Consider the following 25774-nt stretch of genomic DNA (forward strand, 5'->3'; position numbering starts at 1 on the left):
AGCCTATTTTCTTGAGCTGTCTGCCATCTCTAGTGAGATTTTAGCAGCTTGCACCCCATAGATTCTCAGTTTCTCTATTACAGAGAGTGGCATGAGGTTTATTCCTGAACCAAGGTCACACAGAGCCTTAAAGATCATGGTGCCTATGGTGCAGGGTATTATGAACTTTCCAGGATCCTGTCTCTTCTGAGGCAATGTCAGTTGATCCAGATCACTTAGTTCATTGATGAACAAGGGAGGTTCAACTTCCCAAGTATCAATGCCAAATAATTTGGCATTCAGCTTCATGATTGCACCAAGAAACTTGGCAGTTTGCTCTTCAGTAACATCCTCATTCTCTTCAGAAGAGGAATACTCATCAGAGCTCATGAAGGGCATAAGGAGGTTCAATGGAATCTCTATGGTCACTAGATGAGCCTCAGAGTCCTTTGGTTCCTCAGAGGGAAGCTCCTTATTGACCACTGGACGTCCCAGGAGGTCTTCCTCCTTGGGATTCACGTCCTCTCCTCTCCTCACAGGTTCGGCCATGGCGCTTATGTCAATGGCCTTGCACTCTCCTTTTGGATTCTCTTCTGTATTGCTTGGGAGAGTACTAGGAGGGATTTCAGTGATCCTTTTACTCAGCTGGCCCACTTGTGCTTCCAGATTTCTAATGGAAGATCTTGTTTCATTCATGAAACTTACAGTGGCCTTAGATAGATCAGAGACTAGATTTGCTAAATTAGAAGCATTTTGTTCAGAGTTCTCTGTCTGTTGCTGAGTTGATGATGGAAAAGGCTTGCTATTGCTAAACCTGTTTCTTCCACCATTATTAAAGCCTTGTTGGGGCTTTTGATCCTTCCATGAGAAATTTGGATGATTTCTCCATGTTGAGTTATAGGTGTTTCCATAAGGTTCACCTAAGTAATTCACCTCTGCTATTGCAGGGTTCTCAGGATCATAGGCTTCTTTTTTAGAAGATGCCTCTTGAGTACTGTTGGATGCAGCTTGCATTCCATGCAGACTCTGAAAGATCATATTGACTTGCTGAGTCAATATTTTATTCTGAGCCAATATGGCATTCAGAGTATCAACTTCAAGAACTCCCTTCTTCATAGGCGTCCCATTATTCACAGGATTCCTTTCTGAAGTGTACATGAACTGGTTATTAGCAACCATGTCAATGAGTTCTTGAGCTTCTGCAGGCGTTTTCTTTAGGTGAATGGATCCACCTGCAGAAGTATCCAATGACATCTTTGATAACTCAGACAGACCATCATAGAATATATCCAGGATGGTCCATTCTGAAAGCATGTTAGAAGGACACTTTTTGGTCAACTGTTTGTATCTTTCCCAAGCTTCATAGAGGAATTCACCTTCTTTCTGTCTGAAGGTTTGAACATCAGCTCTAAGCTTGCTCAGCTTTTGAGGAGGAAAGTACTTGGCTAAGAAAGCCATGACCAGCTTATCCCAAGAGTTCAGGCTGTCTTTGGGTTGAGAATCCAACCATAATCTAGCTCTGTCTCTTACAGCAAAAGGGAAAAGCATGAGCCTGTAGACTTCAGGATCTACTCCATTAGTCTTGACAGTATCACATATCTGCAAGAATTCAGTTAAGAACTGAAAAGGATCTTCAGATGGAAGTCCATGAAACTTGCAGTTCTGCTGCATCAGAGAAACTAATTGAGGTTTCAGCTCAAAGTTGTTTGCTCCAATGGCAGGAATGGAGATGCTTCTTCCATGTAAATTGGAATTAGGTGCAGTAAAGTCACCAAGCATCTTCCTTACATTATTATTATTTTCGGCTGCCATCTCCTCTTCCTGTTCGAAAATTTCTGAAAGGTTATCTCTGGATTGTTGTAATTTAGCTTCTCTTAATTTTCTCTTCAGAGTCCTTTCAGGTTCTGGATCTGCTTCCACAAGAATGTTCTTATCCTTGCTCCTGCTCATATGACAAAGAAGAAGGCACAGAAAAATAATAATAATAATAATAATAGAGATCCTTTATATCTCAGTATAGGGATCCCTTTGTGAGTGGAAGAAAAGAGGGGGAGACAAGGAATGTAATGTAATGGAAGAAACACAACTGTGAGGAGGCTTTGAGATGTGAGATGAGATGTTGGTAGATGAATAAATAAATAGAATGAGATGAGAGAGGGAGAATTTTCGAAAAATATTTTTGAAAAAGAGTTAGTGATTTTCGAAAATGGTTTTTGAAAAATGTTAGTATTTTTCAAAAATTTTTAAAATCAAAAATAAAAATAATTAGTTGATTAAAAAGAAATTTTTTTGAAAAAGAGGGAAGAGATTTTCGAAAATGAGAGAGAGAGAGTTAGTTAGGTGGTTTTGAAAAAGTTAAGAAACAAACAACAAGTTAGTTAGTTAGTTGAAACAAATTTTGAAAAGATAAGAAGTTAGGAAGTTAGAAAAGATATTTTGAAAAGATATTTTTGAAAAAGATAAGATAAGAAGATATTTTTGAAAAGATATGATAGAAATTAGTTTTGAAAAAGATTTGATTTTTAAAATCTCAATTAATGACTTGATTCATAAGAAATCACAAGATATGATTCTAGAACTTAAAGTTTGAATCTTTCTTAACAAGCAAGTAACAAACTTCAAATTTTTGAATCAAAACATTAATTGATTATGTTATTTTCGAAAATTTGGTATAAAAATAAGAAAAATATTTTTGAAAATTATTTTTTTTTTGAATTTTCGAAAATAACTAATAATTTTGAAAAAGATTTGATTTTTGAAAAAGATTTTGAAAAAGATAAGATTTTCAAATTGAAAATTTGATTTGACTCATAAGAAACAACTTGATTTTAAAAAATTTTTGAAAAAGTCAATCCAAATTTTCGAATTTGATGAGAGAAAAAGGGAAAGATATTTTTTTTATTTTTGAATTTTTATGATGCAAGAGAAAAACACTAAAAGGATGCAATGCATGAAAATTTTTAGATCAAGACAATGAATGCATGCAAGAATGCTATGAATGTCAAGATGAACACCAAGAACACTTTGAATGTCATGATGAACATCAAGAACATATTTTTGAAAAATTTTTAATACAAAGAAAACATGCAAGACACCAAACTTAGAATTCTTTAATGCTTAGACACTAAGAATTCAAGAATGCATATGATAAACATGAAAAGACACAAAACAAAAAAATCATCAAGATCAAACAAGAAGACTTACCAAGAACAACTTGAAGATCATGAAGAACACTATGAATGCATGATATTTTCGAAAAAATGTAAGATGCATATGCAATTGACACCAAACTTATAATATGACTCAAGACTCAAACAAGAAACACAAAATATTTTTTATTTTTATGATTTTCTGATTTTTTTGGATTTTTTTTTCGAAAATTATATGAAAAAGAAAAAATAAGGATTCCAAAATTTTTAATATGAATTCCAGGAATCTTGCATTCTTAGTCTAAAGCTTCAGTCCAGGAATTAGACATGGCTCACTAGCCAGCCAAGCTTTCAAAGAAAGCTCCAGTCCAAAACACTAGACATGGCCAATGGCCAGCCAAGCTTCAGCAGGTGATCATGGATCAGCAGTAGGTGGATGAGCAACAACTAATTTGCTCTTGATAACAAATTGCAAGCCTCAGTCCAAATGAATTTAGACATGGCTTTACAGCCAGCCAGGCTTCACATGCTTCATGAAACACTAGAATTCATTCTTAAAAATTTTGAATAAATTTTTGAAAACATTTTTTTTTTCGAAAACAAAAGAAGAGTTTTTGAAAGATTTTTGAAAACTTTTTGAAAAGAAAACGAAAAGAAAGTTACCCAATCTGAGCAACAAGATGAACCGTCAGTTGTCCAAACTCAAACAATCCCCGGCAACGGCGCCAAAAACTTGGTGCTGTTGCCGGATCAAAAGGGAATCTGGCACTGATGTTACCGGACCAAAAGCTTGCCGAAAACTCAAACAATCCCCGGCAACGGCGCCAAAAACTTGGTGCACGAAATTGTGATGTCCAGGCTCGAACAATCCCTACCAACGTGAGCAACTTGGTACGCGTAATCGTGATTACACTTTAATTATTTAAAGTTCATGGCTCTTTCTTTCCCTGGCAGTGGCACCAAGAATATGGTGCCAATACCATGGTTCGCAACTTCGATACAACTAACCAGCAAGTGCACTGGGTCGTCCAAGTAATACCTTACGTGAGTAAGGGTCGAATCCCACGGAGATTGTTGGTATGAAGCAAGCTATGGTCACCTTGTAAATCTCAGTCAGGCAGATATGAAGTGATAATGGTGTTTTCGAATATTATATAATAAGATAGGGATAGAGGTACTTATGTAAATCATTGGTAGGAATTTCAGATAAGCGAATGGAGATGCTTTTTGTTCCTCTGAACCTCTGCTTTCCTGCTATCTTCATCCAATCGGTCTTACTCCTTTCCATGGCTAGCTGTATGCAAGGGCATCACCGTTGTCAGTGGCTACATCCCCTCCTCTCAGTGAATAATATGCTCACGCACCCTGTCACGACACGGCTATTCATCTGTCGGTTCTCGATCATGCTGGAATAGGATTCACCCTCCTTTTGCGTCTGTCACTAACGCCCAACAATCGCGAGTTTGAAGCTCGTCACAGTCATTCAATCATTGAATCCTACTCAGAATACCACAGACAAGGTTTAGACCTTCCGGATTCTCTTGAATGCCGCCATCATTCTAGCTTACGCCACGAAGATTCTGGTTAGGAGATCTAAGAGATATTCATTCTAGCTTATTTCATGTAGAACAGAAGTGTTTGTCAGGCACGCGTTCATAAAGGAGAAGGATGATGAGCGTCACACATAATCATCACCTTCATCACGTTCTTGGGTGCGAATGGATATCTTAGAAGAGAAATAAGAAGAATTGAATAGAAAACAGTAGTACTTTGCATTAATCTTTGAGGAACAGCAGAGCTCCACACCTTAATCTATGGAGTGTAGAAACTCTACCATTAAAAATACATAAGTGAAAGGTCCAGGCATGGCCGAGATGGCCAGCCCCCTAAAGCGTGATCAAAGGATCATAAGGTAATCCAAAGATGGTCAAAAAGACGTCTAATACAATAGTAAGAGGTCCTATTTATAATAAACTAGTCACTAGGGTTTACATGAGTAAGTAATTGATGAATAAATCCACTTCCGGGATCCACTTGGTGTGTGTTTGGGCTGAGCCTAAGTGTTGCACGTGCAGAGGCCATTTGTGGAGTTGAACGCCAGTATTTGTGCCAGTTTGGGCGTTTAACTCTGGTTTTGGATCCTTTTCTGGCGCTGGACGCCAGATTTGGGCAGAAGGCTGGCGTTGAACGCCAGTTTACGTCGTGAATTCTTGGCCAAAGTATGGACTATTATATATTGCTGGAAAGCCCTGGATGTCTACTTTCCAACGCAATTGGAAGAGCGCCATTTCGAGTTCTGTAGCTCCAGAAAATCCACTTTGAGTGAAGGGAGGTCAGAATCCAACAGCATCAGCAGTCCTTCTTCAACCTCTGAATCTGATTTTTGCTCAAGTCCCTCAATTTCAGCCAGAAAATACCTGAAATCATAGAAAAACACACAAACTCGTAGTAAAGTCCAGAAATGTGAATTTAACATAAAAACTAATGAAAACATCCCTAAAAGTAACTAGATCCTACTAAAAACATACTAAAAGCAGTGTCAAATAGCGTATAAATTATCCGCTCATCAGAATGCAAGCTGCATCCAACAGTACTCAAGAGGCTTCTTATGCAGAAGAAGCTTATGATCCTGAGAACCCTGCAATAGCAGAGGTAAATTACATGGGTGAACCATATGGAAACACCTATAATCCCTCATGGAGAAATCACCCAAATCTCTCATGGAAGGATCAACAAAAGCCTCAACAAGGCTTTAATAATGGTGGAAGAAATAGGTTTAACAATAGTAAACCTTTTTCATCATCCACTCAGCAACAGACAGAGAACTCTGAACAAAATACCTCTAATTTAGCAAACTTAGTCTCTGATCTATCTAAGGCCACTGTAAGTTTCATGAATGAAACAAGGTCTTACATTAGAAATTTGGAAGCACAAGTGGGCCAGCTGAGTAAAAGGATCACTGAAATCCCTCCTAGTACTCTCCCAAGCAATACAGAAGAAAATCCAAAATGAGAGTGCAAGGCCATTGACATAAGCACCATGGCCGAACCTGTAAGGGAAGGAGAGGACGTGAATCCCAAGGAAGAAGACCTCCTGGGACGTCCAGTGATCAATAAGGAGCTTCCTTTTGAGGAACCAAAGGAATCTGAGACTCATCTAGAGACCATAGAGATTCCATTAAACCTCCTTATGCCATTCATGAGCTCTGATAAGTATTCATCTTCTAAAGAGATTGAGGATGTTACTGAAGAGCAAGCTGCCAAGTTTCTTGGTGCAATCATGAAGCTGAATGCCAAATTATTTGGTATTGAAACTTAGAAAGATGAACCTCCCTTGTTCACCAATGAACTAAGTGATCTGGATCAACTGACATTGCCTCAGAAGAGACAGGATCCTGGAAAGTTCATAATACCTTGTACCATAGGCACCATGATCTTTAAGGCTCTGTGTGACCTTGGTTCAGGAATAAACCTCATGCCCCTCTCTGTAATAGAGAAACTGGGAATCTATGGGATGCAAGCTGCTAAAATCTCATTAGAGATGGCAGACAATTCAAGAAAATAGGCTTATGGACAAATAGAGGACGTGTTAGTAAAGGTTGAAGGCCTTTACATCCCTACTGATTTCATAGTCTTGGATACTGGAAAGGAAGAGGATGAATCCATCATCCTAGGAAGACCTTTCCTAGCCACAGCAAGAGCTGTGATTGATGTGGACAGAGGAGAATTGATCCTTCAATTGAATGAGGACAACCTTGTGTTTACAACTCAAGGATCTCTCTCTGCATCCATGGAGAGGAAGCAGAAAAAGCTTCTCTCAAAGCAGAGTCAACCAAAGCCCCCACAGTCAAACTCTAAGTTTGGTGTTGGGAGGCCACAACCAAACTCTAAGTTTGGTGTCAAACCCCCATATCCAAACTCTAAGTTTGGTGTTGGGAGGTTTCAACAAAGCTCTGCACATCTGTGAGGCTCCATGAGATCCCACTGTCAAGATATTGACATTAAAGAAGCGCTTGTTGGGAGGCAACCCAATGTTTATTTAGCTAATTTTATTTTTGTTTTTCATGTTTTATTAGGTTCATGATCATGTGGAGTCACAAAATAAATATAAAAATTGAAAACGGAATCAAAAACAGCAGAAGAAAAATCACACCCTGGAGGAAGGCCTTACTGGCATTTAAACGCCAGTAAGAAGCATGTTTTGGGCGTTCAACGCCAGAACAGAACATGGTTCTGGCGCTAAACGCCAGAAATGCACCCTGGAGAAGAGATGGCGCTGAACGCCCAGAACAAGCATGGATCTGGCATTCAACGCCAGAAATGGGCAACAAATGGGCGTTGAACGCCTAAAATGGGCACCAACCTGGCGCTGAACGCCCAGAGTTGTGTGCAAGGGCATTTTTGCATGCCCAATTTGGTGCAAGGTTGTAAATCCCTGAACACCTCAGGATCTGTGGATCCCACAGGATCACCTCAGGATCTGTGGACCCCACAGGATCCCCACCTACCTTCACTCACTTCTTCTCACCCCTCTTTCACACAATCCCATAAACACTCTTCCCCAAAACCCTTCACCAATTACCTCAATCTCTCTTCCCCATCACCTCTTCACCATTCACATCCATCCACTCTTCCCCATAAACCTACCTCATAAACTTCACCTACCTTCAAAATTCAAAATCAATTTTCCACCCAAACCCACCCTAAATGGCCGAACCTTCACCCCCCTCCCATCCCTATATATAACCCTCCATTCTTCCTCATTTTCACACAACACAACCCTCTCTTCTCTTCTTGGCCGAAACACAACCCCTTCTCCCTCTCCTCCATTTCTTCTTCTTCTTCATCTTTTCTTTCTTCTCTTGCTCGAGGGCGAGCAAAATTCTAAGTTTGGTGTGGTAAAAGCATAAGATTTTTGTTTTTCCATTACCATTGATGGCACCTAAGACCGGAGAATCCTCTAGAAAAGGAAAAGGGAAGACAAAAGCTTCCACCTCCAAGTCATGGGAGATGGAAAGGTTCTTCTCCAAAGCCCATCAAGACCACTTCTATGATGTTGTGGCCAAGAAGAAGGTGATCCCCGAGGTCCCTTTCAAACTCAAAAGAAATGAGTATCCGGAGATCCGACATGAAATTCAAAGAAGAGGTTGGGAAGTTCTAACAAAACCCATCTAACAAGTCGGCATCCTAATGGTTCAAGAGTTCTATGCCAATGCATGGATCACCAAGAACCATGATCAAAGTAAGAACCCGGATCCAAAGAACTATGTTACAATGGTTCGGGGGAAATACTTAGATTTTAGTCCGAAAAATGTGAGGTTGGCGTTCAACTTGCCAAACATGGAAGAGAACGCACGCCCCTACACAAGGAGAGTCAACTTTGATCAAAGGTTAGACCAAGTCCTTATGGAAAATTGACTCAAAAGGCAAACCGGTTTAACTAAGAAGACTGGACCTTAAGCCTGTAGCTAAAGGATGGTTGGAGTTCATTCAATGCTCAATCATTCCCACTAGCAACCGGTCTGAAGTTACTATAGACCGGGCCATCATGATCCATAGCATCATGATTGGAGAAGAGGTAGAAGTTCATGAGATTATACCTCAAGAACTCTACAAGGTGGCTGACAAGTCCTCCACTATAGCAAGGTTAGCCTTTCCTCACCTCATTTGTCACCTGTGCAATTCGGCTGGGATTGACATAGAGGGAGACATCCTCATTAAAGAGGATAAGCCCATCACTAAGAAAAAGATGGAGCAAGCAAGAGAGCTCATTCATGGAGCTCAAGAGGCGCAGGAAGCTCATCACCATGAGATCCTGAAGATGCCTCAAATGCATTTACCTCCACAAAACTATTGGGAGCAAATCAACACCTCCCTGGGAGAATTGAGTTCCAATATGGGACAACTAAGGGTGGAACATCAAGAGCACTCCATCATCCTTCATGAAATAAGAGAAGATCAAAAAGCAATGAGGGAGGAGCAACAAAGACAAGGAAGAGACATAGAAGAGCTCAAGGACATCATTGGTTCCTCAAGAAGGAAACGCCACCATCACTAAGGTGGATTCATTCCTTGTTCTTATTTCTTCTGTTTTTCGTTTTCTATGTTATGTGCTTATCTATGTTTGTGTCTTCATTACATGATCATTAGTAGTTAGTAACTATGTCTTAAAGTTATTAATGTCCTATGAATCTATCACCTCTCTTAAATGAAAAATGTTTTAATTCAAAAGAACAAGAAGTACATGAGTTTTGAATTTATCCTTGAACTTAGTTTAAATTATATTGATGTGGTGACAATGCTTCTTATTTTCTGACTGAATGCTTGAACAGTGCATATGTCTTTTGAAGTTGTTGTTTAAGAATGTTAAATATGTTGGCTCTTGAAGGAATGATGACAAGGAGACATGTTATTTGATAATCTGAAAAATCATAAAAATGATTCTTGAAGCAAGAAAAAGCAGCAAAGAACAAAGCTTGCAGAAAAAAAAATAGGCGAAAAGAAAAAAAAATAGAAAGAAAAAGAAAAAGCAAGCAGAAAAAGCCAAAGCTCTTAAAACCAAGAGGCAAGAGCAAAAAGCCAATAACCCTTAAAACCAAAAGGCAAGGGCAAATAAAGAGGATCCCAAGGCTTTGAGCATCAGTGGATAGGAGGGCCTACAAGAATACAATCCTGGCCTAAGCGGCTAAACTAAGCTGTCCCTAACCATGTGCTTGTGGCGTGAAGGTGTCAAGTGAAAACTTGAGACTGAGCGGTTAAAGTCAAGGTCCAAAGCAAAAAAAAAAGAGTGTGCTTAAGAACCCTGGACACCTCTAATTGGGGACTTTAGCAAAGCTGAGTCACAATCTGAAAAGGTTCACCCAATTATGTGTCTGTGGCATTTATGTATCCGGTGGTAATAGTGGAAAACAAAGTGCTTAAGGCCACGGCCAAGACTCATAAAATAGATGTGTTCAAGAATCATCATACTGAACTAGGAGAATCAATAACACTATCTGAACTCTGAGTTCCTATAGATGCCAATCATTCTAAACCTCAATGGATAAAGTGAGATGCCAAAACTATTCAAGAGGCAAAAAGCTACAAGTCCCGCTCATCTGATTGGAGCTATGTTTCATTGATAGTTTGGAATTTATAGTATATTCTCTTCTTTTTATCCTATTTGATTTTCAGTTGCTTGGGGACAAGCAACAATTTAAGTTTGGTGTTGTGATGAGCGGATAATTTATACGCTTTTTGGCATTGTTTTTAGTATATTTTTAGTAGAATCTAGTTACTTTTTGGGATGTTTTCATTAGTCTTTATGTTAAATTCACATTTCTTAACTTTACTATGAGTTTGTGTGTTTTTCTGTGATTTCAGGTATTTTCTGGCTAAAATTGAGGGACTTGAGCAAAAATCAGATTCAGAGGTTGAAGAAGGACTGCTGATGCTGTTGGATTCTGACCTCCCTGCACTCAAAATGGATTTTCTGGAGCTACAGAACTCAAAATGGCGCGCTTCCAATTGCATTGGAAAGTAGACATCCAGGGCTTTCCAGAAATATATAATAGTTCATACGTTGCCCAAGTTTAGATGACGCAAACTGGCGTTCAACGCCAGCTCTCTACCCAATTCTGGCATCCAGCGCCAGAAACAAGTTGCAAAGTGGAGTTCAACGCCCAAACTGGCACCAAATCTGGTGTTCAACTCCAGAAATGACCTCTACACGTGTCACACTCAAGCTCAGCCCAAGCACACACCAAGTGGGCCCCGGAAGTGGATTTATGTATCAATTACTTACTTTTGTAAACCCTAGTGACTAGTTTATTATAAATAGAACTTTTTATCATTGTATTCGAGTCTTGGTTACTCCGGTTCCCCTCTGGGGCCGAGACTAATGAACTCCATTATCACTTATGTATTTTCAACGGTAGAGTTTCTGCACTCCATAGATTAAGGTGTGGAGCTCTGCTGTTCCTCAAAGATTAATGTAAAGTACTACTGTTTTCTATTCAATTCAACTTATTCCACTTCTAAGATATTCATTCGCACTTCAACCTGAATGTGATGAACGTGACAATCATCATCATTCCCTATGAACGCGTGCCTGACAACCACTCCCGTTCTACCTTCGATTGAACGAGTATCTCTTAGATTACTAATACAGGGGACCGAGTCCGAGATATTGGGATCTTCGTGGTATAAGCTAGATTGATGGCGGCATTCATGAGAATCCGGAAAGTCTAAACCTTGTCCATGGTATTCTGAGTAGGATTCTGGGATTGAATGACTGTGACGAGCTTCAAACTCGCGAGTGCTGGGCATAGTGACAGACGCAAAAGGATAGTAAATCCTATTCCAGTATGATCGAGAACCTCCAGATGATTAGCCATGCAGTGACAGCGCATCGGACCATTTTCACAAGGAGGAATAGGATGCAACCAACGACAAAGGTGATGCCTCCAGACGATTAGCCGTGCTGTGACAGAGCATTTGGATCATTTTCCCGAGAGAGATCGAAAGTAGCCATTGGCACCGGTGACATCCTTACATAAAGCTAGCCATAGAAAGGAGTAAGATTGATTGGATGAAGGTAGCAGGAAAGCAGAGGTTCAGAGGAACGAAAGCATCTCTACACGCTTATCTGAAATTCTAACCAATGAATTACATAAGTATTTCTATCCTTATTTTAGTAGTATTTTCGAAAACCCCATTACTGTTTTATATCTGCCTGACTGAGATTTACAAGGTGACTATAGCTTGCTTCATACCAACAATCTACGTGGGATTCGACCCTTACTCACGTAAGGTATTACTTGGACGACCCAGTGCACTTGTTGGTTAGTTGTGCGAAGTTGTGAACCATGGTATTGGCATCATGTTTTTGGCGCCATTACCAGGGAAAGAAAGAGCAATGAATTTTACATAATCAAGGTGTAATCACAATTTCGTCCACCAGAGGGCTGCTGGCAACGTTTGAAGAAGGTTTAGGTTAGGAGTGTGAATGGAGTGTGAATGGAACTCTAAAGGGTAGAATCTAAGTTAGGGTTAATTCAATATTTCTCACAGAAAATTTTAAATTACAAACGGATTTTTTGTTTGTAATAATTTAATAAAATGCAGCATTTTGTCTATTTAACTATAGACGAATTTTTTGTCTGTAACAATTTTTCACGAAAAAAAATAATTTTACCGACAGAATTATCGACGGATTCTATTTTTCGTCTGTAATTTATGCTAATTCATTTTTTTATTTTCTGACAAAAAAATTCCTCTGAAATTCCGTCTGTACTTCCGTGGGATAAAATTCGTCGGAAATATCTGTCTGTAATAACTAGTTTTCTAGTAGTGATTCGAATTAGAAACCAACATTCCTGCCCCACGATAATTAGCTGTTATAGTAGTTGTTTAAAGTAGTTGTTTAAAGTCGATAATTAGGAATTAAAAAATTAATTTTTACAATATAATCGTTAGGTAGAAGTAGTAATCTGTTAGTTAGTTAGTTAAAATTTGAGAACTCGATAATTAGATTTTTTATGTTATTATTTTTATATTCAGCAAGATTTAGTTTAGGATTAGGGTTCAATATATGTTTTTTTATATATTTTTGATACATTAAAGATAAAAAAATTTTTAGAGTTGTGACGCACTTAAAAATTAGAGCGTGCAATGTTTCGCGTTTTTAGAATTTTATGAATCGAACACTGTTTTATTATGGTTGTGATAAAAAAATTTTCTATAATTGTCTAGTGATGCACGGAATTGTGATCACACTTTTCACAACTCCGGTACAACTAACCAGCAAGTGCATTGGGTCGTCCAAGTAATAAAATCTTACGCGAGTAAGGGTCGATCCCACAGAGATTTCCATCTTGAAGCAAGCTATGGTCATCCTGTAAACCTTAGTCAGGCAGATTCAATTGATTATGAGTTTTGATAATTGAAAGATAAATAAAACGTAAATTAAAATAAAGATACTTATGTAATTCATTGGTGGGAATTTCATATAAGCGTTTGGAGATGTTTTGTTGCTTCTGAACCTTTGCTTTCCTATTGTCCTCATCCAATCATGCGTGCTCCCTTCCATGGCAAGTTGTATGTTGGTGGATCACTATTGTCAATGGCTACCATCCGTCCTCTCAGTGAAAATGGTCTAGGCACGGCTTCTGTACGGCTAATCATTTGTCGGATCTCTTGTCTCGGATGAAGAATACCAGGCACAGCTACCACACTGCTAATCATCTGTCGATTCTCACTTTTGTCGGAATAGGATCTCTCTATCCTTTTGCACACTGTCACTGCGCCCAACATTCGTGAGTTTGAAGCTCGTTTGTTCTAGCATTTACCACGAAAGTTCTGATCTCTATGAGTTCGACTGCTCTGTTGTCAGGAGATGCAAGTCAAAGTCACGAACCAGAGGCCTAAGAGATTATACTTCAGATGTCGTCCAATGACTACGTTGAACATCATATAGACCGCTTGTGGTTGTCAGGCACGCGGATCTTGGCTAAGCGAGTAATGAAGATAGTGGGTGATTGTCACATGTCACCCCTTCATTCTGACTTAACTGAATTAAGAACGAGAGTATATCTTGGAGAAGAGACATGCGTGAATTGAAAGAGAAACAATAGTGCTTTCATTAATTCATGAAGAACAGCAGAGCTCCGCACCTTAATCTATGAGGTGTAGAAACTCCACCGTAGAAAATACATAAGAGAAAAATGTCTTGGCATGGCCGTGTGGCCAGCCTCCAATTGTGAAAAATGGCATAAGATGATACGAATACAATAGTAAAAAGTGCTATTTATACTAAATTAGTTACTAAGGATTACAGAAAATAAGTAACTAAGTGCAGATAGTGCAGAAATCCACTTCCGGAGCCCACTTGGTGTGTGCTTGGGCTGAGCATTGAGCTTTACACGTGCATAGGCCTTTTCTAGAGTTAAACACCAGCTTGGATGCCAGTTTGGGCGTTTAACTCCAGTTCTGGTGCCAGTTCCGGCATTTTACGCCAGAAAAGGGTATATAGCTGGCGTTGAACGCCAGTTTGGGCCATCAAATCTTGGGCAAAGTATGAACTATTATACATTTCTGGAAAGCCTAAGATGTTAGATTTTTAGAAAAATTGAGAACGCACCAATTGGATTTCTGTAGCTCCAGAAAAATGCGTTTGAGTGCAGGGAGGTCAGAATCCAACAGCATCTGCAGTCCTTTCTCAACCTCTAAATCAGATTTTTGCTCAGGTCCCTCAATTTCAGCCAGAAAATACCTGAAATTACAGAAAAATACACAAATTCATAGTAAAGTCCAGAAATTTGAATTTTACATAAAAACTAATAAAAATATAATAAAAAGTAACTAAAACATACTAAAAACTACCTAAAAACAATACCAAAAAGCGTATAAATTATCCGCTCATCACAACACCAAACTTAAATTGTTGCTTGTCCCCAAGCAACCAAAAACAAAATAAGATAAAAAGAAGAGAAAATACAATTAATTTCAAAAATATCAATGAAGATTAGTTTTAATTAGATGAGCGGGACTAGTAGCTTTTTGCCTCTGAATAGTTTTGGCATCTCTCTATCCATTGGAGTTCAGAATTTTTGGCCTCTTTACGAACTCAGAAATACAGATAATGTTATTGATTTTCCTAGTTAAGTTCTTTTTTATTCTTGAACACAGCTACTTTATGAGTCTTGGCCGTGACCCTTAGCATTTTGTTTTCCAGTATTACCACCGGATACATAAATGCCACAGACACATAACTGGGTGAACCTTTTCAGATTATGACTCAGCTTTGCTAGAGTCCCCAGTTAGAGGTGTCCAGAGTTCTTAAGCACACTCTTTTGCTTTGGATCACGACTTTTACCACTCAGTCCCAAGCTTTTCACTTGGACCTTCATGACACAAGTACATGGTTAAGGACAGCTTGATTTAGCCGCTTAAGCCAGGATTTTATTCCTTTGGACCCTCCTATCCATTGATGCTCAAAGCCTTGGATCCATTTTACCCCTGCCTTTTAGTTTAAAGGGTTATTGGCTTTTTGCTCTTGCCTTTTGGTTTAAAGATCTATTGGATTTTTCTGCTTGCTTTTTTTTTTCTTTTTTTTTTTTTGCAAGCTTTTGTTTTTCACTGCTTTTTCTTGCTTCAAGAATCAATTTTATAATTTTCAGATTACCGATAACATGTCTCTTTTTTCATTATTCTTTCAAGAGCCAACTTTTCTTAATTCCAACTTCAAACATGCACTGTTTATGCATACATTCAGAAAACAGAAAGTATTTCCACCACATCAAAATAATTAAAGTAATTTTAAGATAAAATTCAAATTTCATATACTTTTTGTTCTTTTGCAAATAAAAGCATTTTTCATTTAAGAGAGGTGAGCGATTCATGGAATCATTCATAGCTTTAAGATATAGACACTAGACACTAATGATCATGTAATAAATACACAAACATAGACAAAACATAAAGCATAGAAACAAAAAATAGAAAAATAAGAACAAGGAAATTAAAGAACGGGTCTATCTTAGTGACGGCGGCTAGTTCTTCCTCTTGAAGATCCTATGGAGTGCTTGAGCTCTTCAATATCTCTTCCTTGCCTTTGTTGCTCTTCCCTCATGGCTCTTTGGTCCTCTCTGATTTCATAGAGGATAATGGAATGCTCTTGGTGCTCCATCCTTAGTTGCTCCATGTTGGAACTCAAATCTCCTAAAGAGGTGTTGAGTTGCTCCCAATAGCTTTGTGGAGGAAAGTGTATCCCTTGAGGCATCTCAGGAATTTCTTGATGAGGAATTTCCTCATGCTCTTGTTGAGGTCCATGAGCAGGCTCTCTTGTTTGTTCCATCCTCTTTTTAGTGATGGGCTTGTCCTCTTCAATGAGGATGTCTTCCTCTATGACAATTCTGGCTGAATTGCATAGGTGATAGATGAGATAAGGAAAGGCTAACCTTGCCAAAGTGGAGGGCTTGTCAGCCACCTTGTATAGTTTTAGAGGTATGATCTCATGAACTTCCACTTCCTCTCCAATCATGATACTATGGATCATGATAGCCCGATCCACAGTTACTTCGGACCGGTTGCTAGTAGGAATGATAGAGCGTTGGATGAACTCCAACCATCCTCTAGCCACGGGTTTGAGGTCAGGCCTTCTCAATTGAACTGGCTTGCCTTTTGAGTCTCGCTTCTATTGTGCTCCTTCCACACAAATGTCTGTGAGGACTTGGTCCAACCTTTGATCAAAGTTGACCCTTCTAGCGAAAGGATGAGGATCTCCTTGCATCATTGGCAAGTTGAATGCCAACCTCACGGTTTCTGGACTGAAATCCAAGCATTTCCCTCGAACCATTGTGAGCCAATTCTTTGGGTTCGGGTTTGGGTTCATACTTTGATTATGGTCCTTAGTGATCCATGCATTAGCACAGAACTCTTAAACCATTAAGATTCTGACTTGTTGGACGGGGTTGGTGAGAGCTTCCCAACCTCTTCTCCGAACCTCACGTCGGATCTCTGAATATTCACTCTTTTTGAGCATGAAGGAGACCTCAGGGATCAACCTTTTATTGGCCACAACTTCATAGAAGTGGTCTTGATGGACCTTTGAGATGAATCTCTTCATCTCCCATGACTCGGAGGTGGAAGCAACTGCCTTCCCTTTCCTCTTTCTAGATGTTTCTCCTGCCTTAGGTGCCATTAATGGTTATAGAAAAACAAAAAGCATAGTATTTTCCTACATCAAACTTAAAAACTTTGCTCATCCTCGAGTAAAAGAAGAAAGAAAGGAGGAAAAGAAGAAGAAATTGAGGAGATAGAAGGGTGTTTTGAATTCGGCCAAGGAGGTTTAAGTGTTTATGATGTGTGAAATTGAAGGTGGTAAGGAGGGGTATTTGTAGGGTAAGAGAGAGGGAATTCGTGTAAGAAGGGGTTGGGTTTGGGAGGGAAATATTGAATGGTGAGGTAGGTGGGATTTTATGATGGGTTTTTGGGGAATAGTGGATGGATGTGAGTGGTGAAGAGATTATGGGGAAGAGGGTAGGACTTGATAGGTGAATGGTGTTTGGGGAATAGGTATTGATGTGATTGGAAAAGGGTATTTGGGAAAGAGTATTATGGAAAGGTGTGAAGAAGAGAGATAGTGAGTTGGGGTAGGTGGGGATCCTGTGGGGTCCACAGATCCTGAGGTGTCAAGGAATTCTGGACCATGCATCTTTCTGGCATTTAAACGCTAGTCTGCTGCCTTTCCTGGCATTAAACGCCAGGCTAATGCCCCTTTCTGGCGTTTAACGCCAGCCAGACACCCTTTTCTGGTGTTAAACGCCAATCTGTCTGCCAATTCTGGCGTTTAACGCCCAGAATGTTGCCAGACTGGGTGTTAAACACCCATTCTGCTATCCTTACTGTCATTTAAACGCCAGTAAGCCTGTTCTCCAGGGTGTGCTATTTTTTATGCTATTTTTGATTCCGCTTTAATTCTGCAGCTATTTTTGTGACTCCACATGATGATCAGCCTAAAGAAAACATAAACTAATAGTGGAAAATGAAATGAAAAAGTAATTAACATAGATAAATAAGATTGGGTTGCCTCCCAATAAGCGCTTCTTTAATGTTAATAGCTTGACAGTAAGCTCTTATAGAGCTTCACAAATACTCAGAGCATAATTATGGCCTCCCAACACCAAACTTAGAGTTTGAATGTGGGGGTTTTGCTTGACTCTGTATGGAGAGAATTGGATGAAGCTTTTCATGCTTCTTCTCCTTGTTTACAGAAGAAGATCCTTGAGCCTTAAACACAAGCTAATCCTCATTCAATTGAAGGACTAACTCTCCTCTGTCCACATCAATCACAGCCCTTGCTGTGGCTAGGAAGGGTCTTCCAAGGATGATGGATTCATCCTCATCCTTCCTAGTGTCTAGGATTATGAATTCAACAGGGATGTAAAGGCCTTCAACCTTCACTAAGACATCCTCTACAAGTCCATAAGCCAGTTTCATTGATTTGTCTGCCATCTCTAGTGAGATTCTTGCAGCTTGTACCTTAAAGATCCCTAGTTTCTCCATTACAGAGAGTATCATGAGGTTTATACCTGACCCCAGGTCACACAGCGCCTTCTCAAAGGTCATGGTGCCTATGGTACAAGGTATTAAGAACCTTCAGGGATCCGGTTTCTTCTGAGGTAATTTCTGCTGAATCAAGGCATTCACTTCATTGATGATCAATGGAGGTTCATCCTCCCTAGTCTCATTACCAAATAACTTGGCATTCAGCTTCATGATTACTCCTAGATACCGAACAACTTGCTCTTCAACAATATCTTCATCCTCTTCAGAGGAAGAATACTCATCAGAGCTCATGAATGGCAACAGTAAGTTCAGTGGAATCTCTATGGTCTCTGTATGAGCCTCAGATTCCTTTGGTTTCTCATTAGGGAACTCTTTAGTGGTCAGTGAACGTCCATTGAAGTCTTCCTTACTGTAAATCACTGCCTCTTCCTCCTCTATAGGTTCGGTCACTTTGGATATATTGATGGCCTTGCACTCTCTCTTTGGATTCTCTTCTGTATTGCTTGGGAGAGTACTATGAGGGATTTCAGTAACTCCTTTACTCAGCTGACCCACTTGTGCCTCCAAATTTCTGATGGAGGACCTTGTTTCAGTCATGAAACTGAGAGTGGTCTTAGATAGATCAGAGACTATGGTTGCTAAGTCAGAGAGGCTCTGCTTAGAATACTCTGTCTGTTGCTGAGAAGATGATGGAAAAGGCTTGCTATTGCCAAACCTATTTCTCCCACCATCATTATTATTGAAGCCTTGTTGAGGCTTCTGTTGATCCTTCCATGAGAAATTTGGATGATTTCTCCATGAAGGATTATAGGTGTTTCCATGGGATTCTCCCATGTAATTCACCTCTTCCATTGCAGGATTCTCAGGGTCATAAGCTTCTCCTTCAGAAGAAGCTTCTTTAGTACTGCCGGATGCAGCTTGCATTCCAGTCAAATTCTGAAAAATCATATTGACTTGCTGAGTCAATATTTTATTCTGAGCCAATATGGCATTCAGAGTATCAATCTCAAGAACTCCTTTCTTATGAGTCATCCCATTATTCACAGGATTTATTTCAGAAGTATACATGAACTGGTTATTTGCAACCATTTCAATGAGTTCCTCGGCTTCTGCAGGTGTTTTCTTCAGATGAAGAGATCCACCAGCAGAGTGGTCCAATGACATCTTGGACAATTCAGACAGACCATCATAGAATATACCTAAGATGCTCCATTCTGAAAGCATGTCAAAAGAACACCTTCTGATCAATTGCTTGTATCTTTTCCAAGCTTCATAGAGGGACTCACCTTCCTTTTGTCTGAAGGTTTGGACTTCCACTCTAAGCTTGCTCATCTTTTGAGGTGGAATGAATTTAGCCAAGAAAGCATTGACCAACTTTTCCCAAGAGTTCAGGCTTTCTCTAGGTTGTGAGTCCAACCATATCCTAGCTCTGTCTCTTATAGCAAAGGGGAAAAGCATAAGTCTGTAGACCTCGGGATCAACCCCATTGGTCTTAACAGTGTCACAGATTTGCAAGAATTCAGCTAAGAACTGATAAGGATCTTCCAATGGAAGTCCATGAAACTTGCAATTCTGCTGTATTAGAGAAACTAATTGAGGCTTAAGCTAAAAGTTGTTTGCTCCAATTGTAGGAGTTGAGATGCTTTTTCCATAGAAGTTGGAAGTTGGTGCAGTAAAGTCACCAAGCATCTTCCTTGCATCTCCACCATTGTTCTCAGGTTCGGTTGCCATGTGTGCCTCTTTTTCAAAATTTGCTGTAAGGTCCTCTCCGGAGTGTTATGCTTTAGCTTCTCTTAGCTTTCTCTTCAGAGTCCTTTCAGGTTCAGGATCAGCTTCAACAAGACTATCTTCACCCCTGTTCCTGCTCATATAAAAAAGAAAAGAACAAAGAGAGAAGAGGAACCATCTATGTCACAGTATAGAGATTCCTTTATGTGTCAGAGGAAAAGAAGAATAGAAGAATGAGGTAGAGAGAATAAGAAGAATTTGAACACAGAGAGAGGGAGAGGGTTCGAATTATTAGATGAGTAGAAGAGAAATGTTAGTAAATAAATAAAATAAATAGAAAGAGATGAGAGAGAGAGTATTCGAATTTTAAGAAGAGGGAAAAGAAAAATATTTTTATTTTTATTTAATTAATTAAGTTAGTTTCGAAAATTTGAAAAAGAAATACAAGAAAATTAAAAACTAAAACAATTAGTTAATTAAAAAGATTTTTGAAAAAGTGGTTAGTGATTTTCGAAAATTAGAAGTGGAAAAGTAGTTAGGTGGTTTTGAAAAAGATAAGAAATAGTAAACTTTTTAAAATTAAAACAAACAAGTCAAGTAGTTAGTTGAAAAAGATTTGAAAATAAATTTTGAAAAGATAAGAAGTTAGAAAAAGATTTTGAAATTAAAATTTTAAAAAGATATGATTGAAATTTATTTTGAAAAAGAATTGAAAAAAAATTAAAAAGATTTGATTTTTAAAATTAAAGTTGATGACTTGACTAACAAGAAACTAAAAGATATGATTCTAAAATTTAAAGATTGAACCTTTCTTAACAAGAAAGTAACAAACTTGAAATTTTTGAATCAAAACATTAATTGTTAGCAAGGATTTTCGAAAATATGAAATAAAATTAAGAAAAAGATTTTGAAAAATTAGTTTTAAATTTTTCAAAAACATTAAAAGAAAAATGAAAAATATTTTGAAAAATTTTAAAAATGAAAGTCAAAAATCATAAAAAATGAAAAAGAATTGATTTTGAAAAAGATTTGAAAAGATAAAGTTTTTAAATTGAAATTTTGACTTGACTAACAAGAAACAACTAAATTTTAAAAATTATTGACCAAGTCAACTCAAAAATTCGAAAATTATGAGAAGAATAAGGAAAAGATATATTTTTTTACTTTTGAATTTTTAATGAGGAGAGAGAAAAATAACAAAATGAAACAAAACATAAAAATTTAAGATCAAAATAAATAATGCATGCAATAACACTTTGAATGTCAAGATGAACACCAAGAACACTTTGATGATCATGATGAACATCAAGAACATATGTTTGAAAATTTTTAAGAAAAGAAAGACATGCAAGACATCAAACTTAAGAACTTTTGCACTAGGGACACTAATAATTTGAAAATGCATATGAAAAACAAGAAAAGACACAAAATAAGAAAATGTAAAGATCAAACAAAGAAAATCATCAAGAACAACTTGAAGATCATGAAGAACATAATGCATGAATTTTTGAAAATTTAAAAAAAATTAAATTAAAAAAAATGCAGTTGACACCAAACTTAAAATTTGACACAAGACTTAAACAAGAAACACAAATTTTTTTTATATATTTATGATTTTACTAAACTTTTTGTATTTTTTCAAAATTATTTTGGAAAAGAAAATAAAGAAATTCAAAATTTTTAATAAGAATTCCAAGATTTATGCAATGTTAGTCTAAAGCTTCGGTCCAAAAGAATTAGACATGGCCAAATGGCCAGCCAAGCTTTAGCACAGAATTATAAATGAGAATCCAAAGGCTCCTCCAATAGCTATAATGATAAGTGGAAGCTTCAGTCCAAAAGATTAGACATGACTTAATAGCCAGCCAAACTTCAATATATCATCATGGAGCTCTAAGGTGGAATTCATTCTAAAAATTTTTGAAGAACATTTTTTTTTCGAAAACTTTTTTTTTTGAAATATTTTTAAAAACTTTTTGAAAATAAAATAAAGGTTGAAACAAGAAAGAAGGTTACCTAATCTAAGCAACAAGATGAACCGTCAGTTGTCCAAACTCGAACAATCTCCGGCAACGGCGCCAAAAACTTGATGCACAGAATTGTGATCACACTTTTCACAACTCCAGTACAACTAACCAGCAAGTGCACTGAGTCGTCCAAGTAATAAAACCTTACGCGAGTAAGGGTCGATCCCATGGAGATTGCCGGCTTGAAGCAAGCTATGGTCATCCTGTAAACCTTAGTCAGACGGATTCAATTGGTTATGAGTTTTGATAATTGAAAGATAAATAAAACGTAAATTAAAATAAAGATACTTATGTAATTCATTGGTGGGAATTTCAGATAAGCGTTTGTAGATGCTTTGTTGCTTCTGAACCTCTGCTTTCCTATTGTCTTCATCCAATCATGCGTGCTCCCTTCCATGGCAAGCTGTATGTTGGTGGATCACCGTTGTCAATGGCTACCATCTGTTCTCTCAGTGAAAATGGTCCAGGCACGGCTTCTGTACGGCTAATCATCTGTCGGATCTCTTGTCTCAGATGAAGAATACCAGGCACAGCTACCGCACGGCTAATCATCTGTCGGTTCTCACTTATGTCGGAATAGGATCTCTCTATCCTTTTGCACACTGTTACTGCGCCCAACATTCGTGAGTTTGAAGCTCGTTTGTTCTAGCCTTTACCACGAAGATTCTGATCTCTGTGAGTTCAACTGCTCTATTGTCAGGAGATGCAAGTCAAAGTCACGAACCAGAGGCCTAAGAGATTATACTCCAGCTGTCTTTCAATGACTATGTTGAACATCATATAGACCGCTTGTGGTTGTCAGGCACGCGGATCTTGGCTAAGCGAGTAATGAAGATAGTGGGTGATTGTCACATGTCACCCCTTCATTCTGACTTAACTGAATTAAGAACGAGAGTATATCTTGGAGAAGAGACATGCGTGAATTGAAAGAGAAACAATAGTACTTTCATTAATTCATGAAGAACAGCAGAGCTCGGCACCTTAATCTATAAGGTGTAGAAACTCCACCGTAGAAAATACATAAGAGAAAAATGTCTTGGCATGGCCGTGTGGCCAGCCTCCAATTGTGAAAAATGGCATAAGATGATACGAATACAATAGTAAAAAGTGCTATTTATACTAAACTAGTTACTAAGGATTACAGAAAATAAGTAACTAAGTGCAGATAGTGCAGAAATTCACTTCTGGGGCCCACTTTGTGTGTGCTTGGGCTGAGCATTGAGCTTTACACATGCATAGGCCTTTTTTAGAGTTAAACGCCAGCTTGGATGCCAGTTTGGGCGTTTAACTCCAGTTCTGGTGCCAGTTCCGGCATTTTACGCCAGAAAAGGGTCTCTGGCTGGCGTTGAACGCCAGTTTGGGCCATCAAATCTCAGGCAAAGTATGAACTATTATACATTTCTGGAAAGCCCAAGATGTTAGCTTTCCAGCCCAATTGAGAATGCACCAATTGGACATCTGTAGCTCCAGAAAAATGCGTTTGAGTGCAAGAAGGTCAGAATCCAGCAGCATCTGCAGTCCTTTCTCAGCCTCTAAATCAGATTTTTGCTCAGGTCCCTCAATTTCAGCCAGAAAATACTTGAAATTACAAAAAAACACACAAACTCATAGTAAAGTCCAGAAATGTGATTTTTGCAAAAAACTAATAAAAATATAATAAAAAGTAACTAAAACATACTAAAAACTACCTCAAAACAATGCCAAAAAGCGTATAAATTATCCGCTCATCATTCAGCCCCATCGATGTATCACCAGCATGAGAAGGTAACACGGTATGCCATTGGATGACAAGATCATTTCGTACTTGCAGATGGCCGGTTTATACCATATTGCACGACTTTATTCCGTTGTGCCTATCTGATATAACTAGAATACCCGATTGAGGTGTTACATGCTGTCGAAGGTGAGATAAAAAAAAATGACCACAACTCTACATTCTCACCTTCTACAAGTGCGAATGTAATAGGAATGGTGTTGGAGTTACCGTCCTGAGCAATTGCGACAAGCAGTGTACTACCATATTTGCCATACAGGTGGGTCTGGTCAACACTGACCAATGGCTTGCAATGACGGAAGGCCTTGATGCACAGTGAGAATGTCCAGAAAAATCGATGGAAATAAGCTGAAAAGTCATCCACTTGCCCACCAACCAACACAGAACTCGTCCTCAACACCACGACACTACCTCACATCGTGATCTGCACACCCAGTACCCATCGTGGTAAGTCATTGTATGACTCTTTTCAATCTCCGTAAATCTACGCCTTGGCCTTCTGTTTAGCCATCCAAATCCTCCTGTAAGTCGGTCTAAATCTGAAGTGTGCTTCCATTACATTCTGTAATACCTTGATCGAGATGGCAGCATCAGCTCTAATCATGGGCAGTATGAAGGCCGATATGACATGATAATCAAGCATCCTGTAATCACTAGATATCGATGTGGCTAGGCAAGTGTGAGGACCATTGTACCATTTTACCTCTCAAATACCTCTGCACTGGCGGAGGCCAACCCGAATGAGTCATGTGCACCCGTTGCCGAAATCCTTGCACTTGCCATAGTACTTGCGATGATTGGATTCCAACACCTTGTACTCAACCCCACAGCGAATGCTATAAGTCTTCATGCTTAACACGACCTCCTCTTTATCCTGAAACTGCCTAACAATTTGAAATTTAGATATAGCTCCTATATTTTGTGTCTCTCTGGCCCCAAAACCAACAGATACTCCCAGATCTTCCTGCTGTGCCATGGCAACCAAGTCCAAAGTTGAAAAATGCGGGGGGTGCTAATGAGTTCCTAAACTCGACGCTCCACCACCCACAACTGGAGTGGTCCTTGCTATGTCATCGTCACTATCATCAGCTATCGTGGCGGGCTCCACATCATCATCATCATCATCATCATCATCATCATCATCATCATCATCATCATCATCATCATCATCATCATCACGCAGTGCATCCTCAACCCTATCCGTTACTCCACCCTCTCCGAAAATCAAAACCATAATAGGAGCCCTGGGCATCGCAATCGCAACCTCCCCCAAGGTCTAGTCTCACCAATTCCTGTGTCACCACTGCTATTTAGATTAGCTGCAAAGGACAGAGATACAACTAAAACTGCCTCAGGTACAATTACCGGCACAGCTGACGAGGCACCAATAGGCATGGAACTAGAGCAAGCTAGATGTCCTAAAGATTGAGGAATTCGGTTCGAACCTCCAGAACTACATACCACATCCACAAGCTTCACCAACAGCTCTGGGGTCCTCACCTCAGGAAACTGCCGACGACAATGGAACAGAACTTGCAAATCTTCGTCACTGCTTATGACGAATGAATCATACTTCACATCATTGTGCAACACGAAAATCGGGATTTTATAGAATAACTTCTCCACCCGTTTCACGCCATACAACCCCAGTTTCTGGAGTATAGTATCCTGAAACTCAGTGAAACTTGTCGAAGGTTTGAGAGAAACACTCAGCAGATCCTTATCAGTAAATTTAATTCCTGATCGCATTTCTTTTCTTAATTGACCCTCTATAGTGCACCAGAACTAAAAAAACTCGAGTAAATCCCCATAGTGGTCCCCGAGATTGATGTCGTGCACCAAAATCGTTCCTGAGATTCCAATTGCACCAATTATGTCCCTAAGATTTGAAAAATTACACCATAGCAGTCCCTGACCCGTTTTCCGTTAACGACGCGCTGATGTGGCTTGATGACGTGGACCTTTGGTGACACGTGTCACCTCATGGTTTGGCCACGTGTAATGTATGATGACGTGTCGGTCAACGACACGTGGCATGCTGACGTGGATGCGTATGCCACGTGTCACAAT

At 38.9% G+C, this 25774-nt stretch overlaps 1 non-coding gene across 1 annotated transcript; it reads left to right on the forward strand.

The window, feature by feature from the left end:
- Positions 1–1287: 1287 nt before the first annotated feature.
- LOC148578204 (small nucleolar RNA R71) lies at positions 1288–1395 on the forward strand. The gene has a single exon (XR_015903022.1). It is a non-coding gene; the product is annotated as a small nucleolar RNA R71 (small nucleolar RNA).
- Positions 1396–25774: the final 24379 nt, after the last annotated feature.

The sequence above is a fragment of the Arachis ipaensis genome, chromosome B1 (assembly GCF_059453495.1).
Source record: "Arachis ipaensis isolate K30076 ecotype BB chromosome B1, ASM5945349v1, whole genome shotgun sequence".
In the NCBI taxonomy this organism is placed as follows: domain Eukaryota; kingdom Viridiplantae; phylum Streptophyta; class Magnoliopsida; order Fabales; family Fabaceae; genus Arachis; species Arachis ipaensis.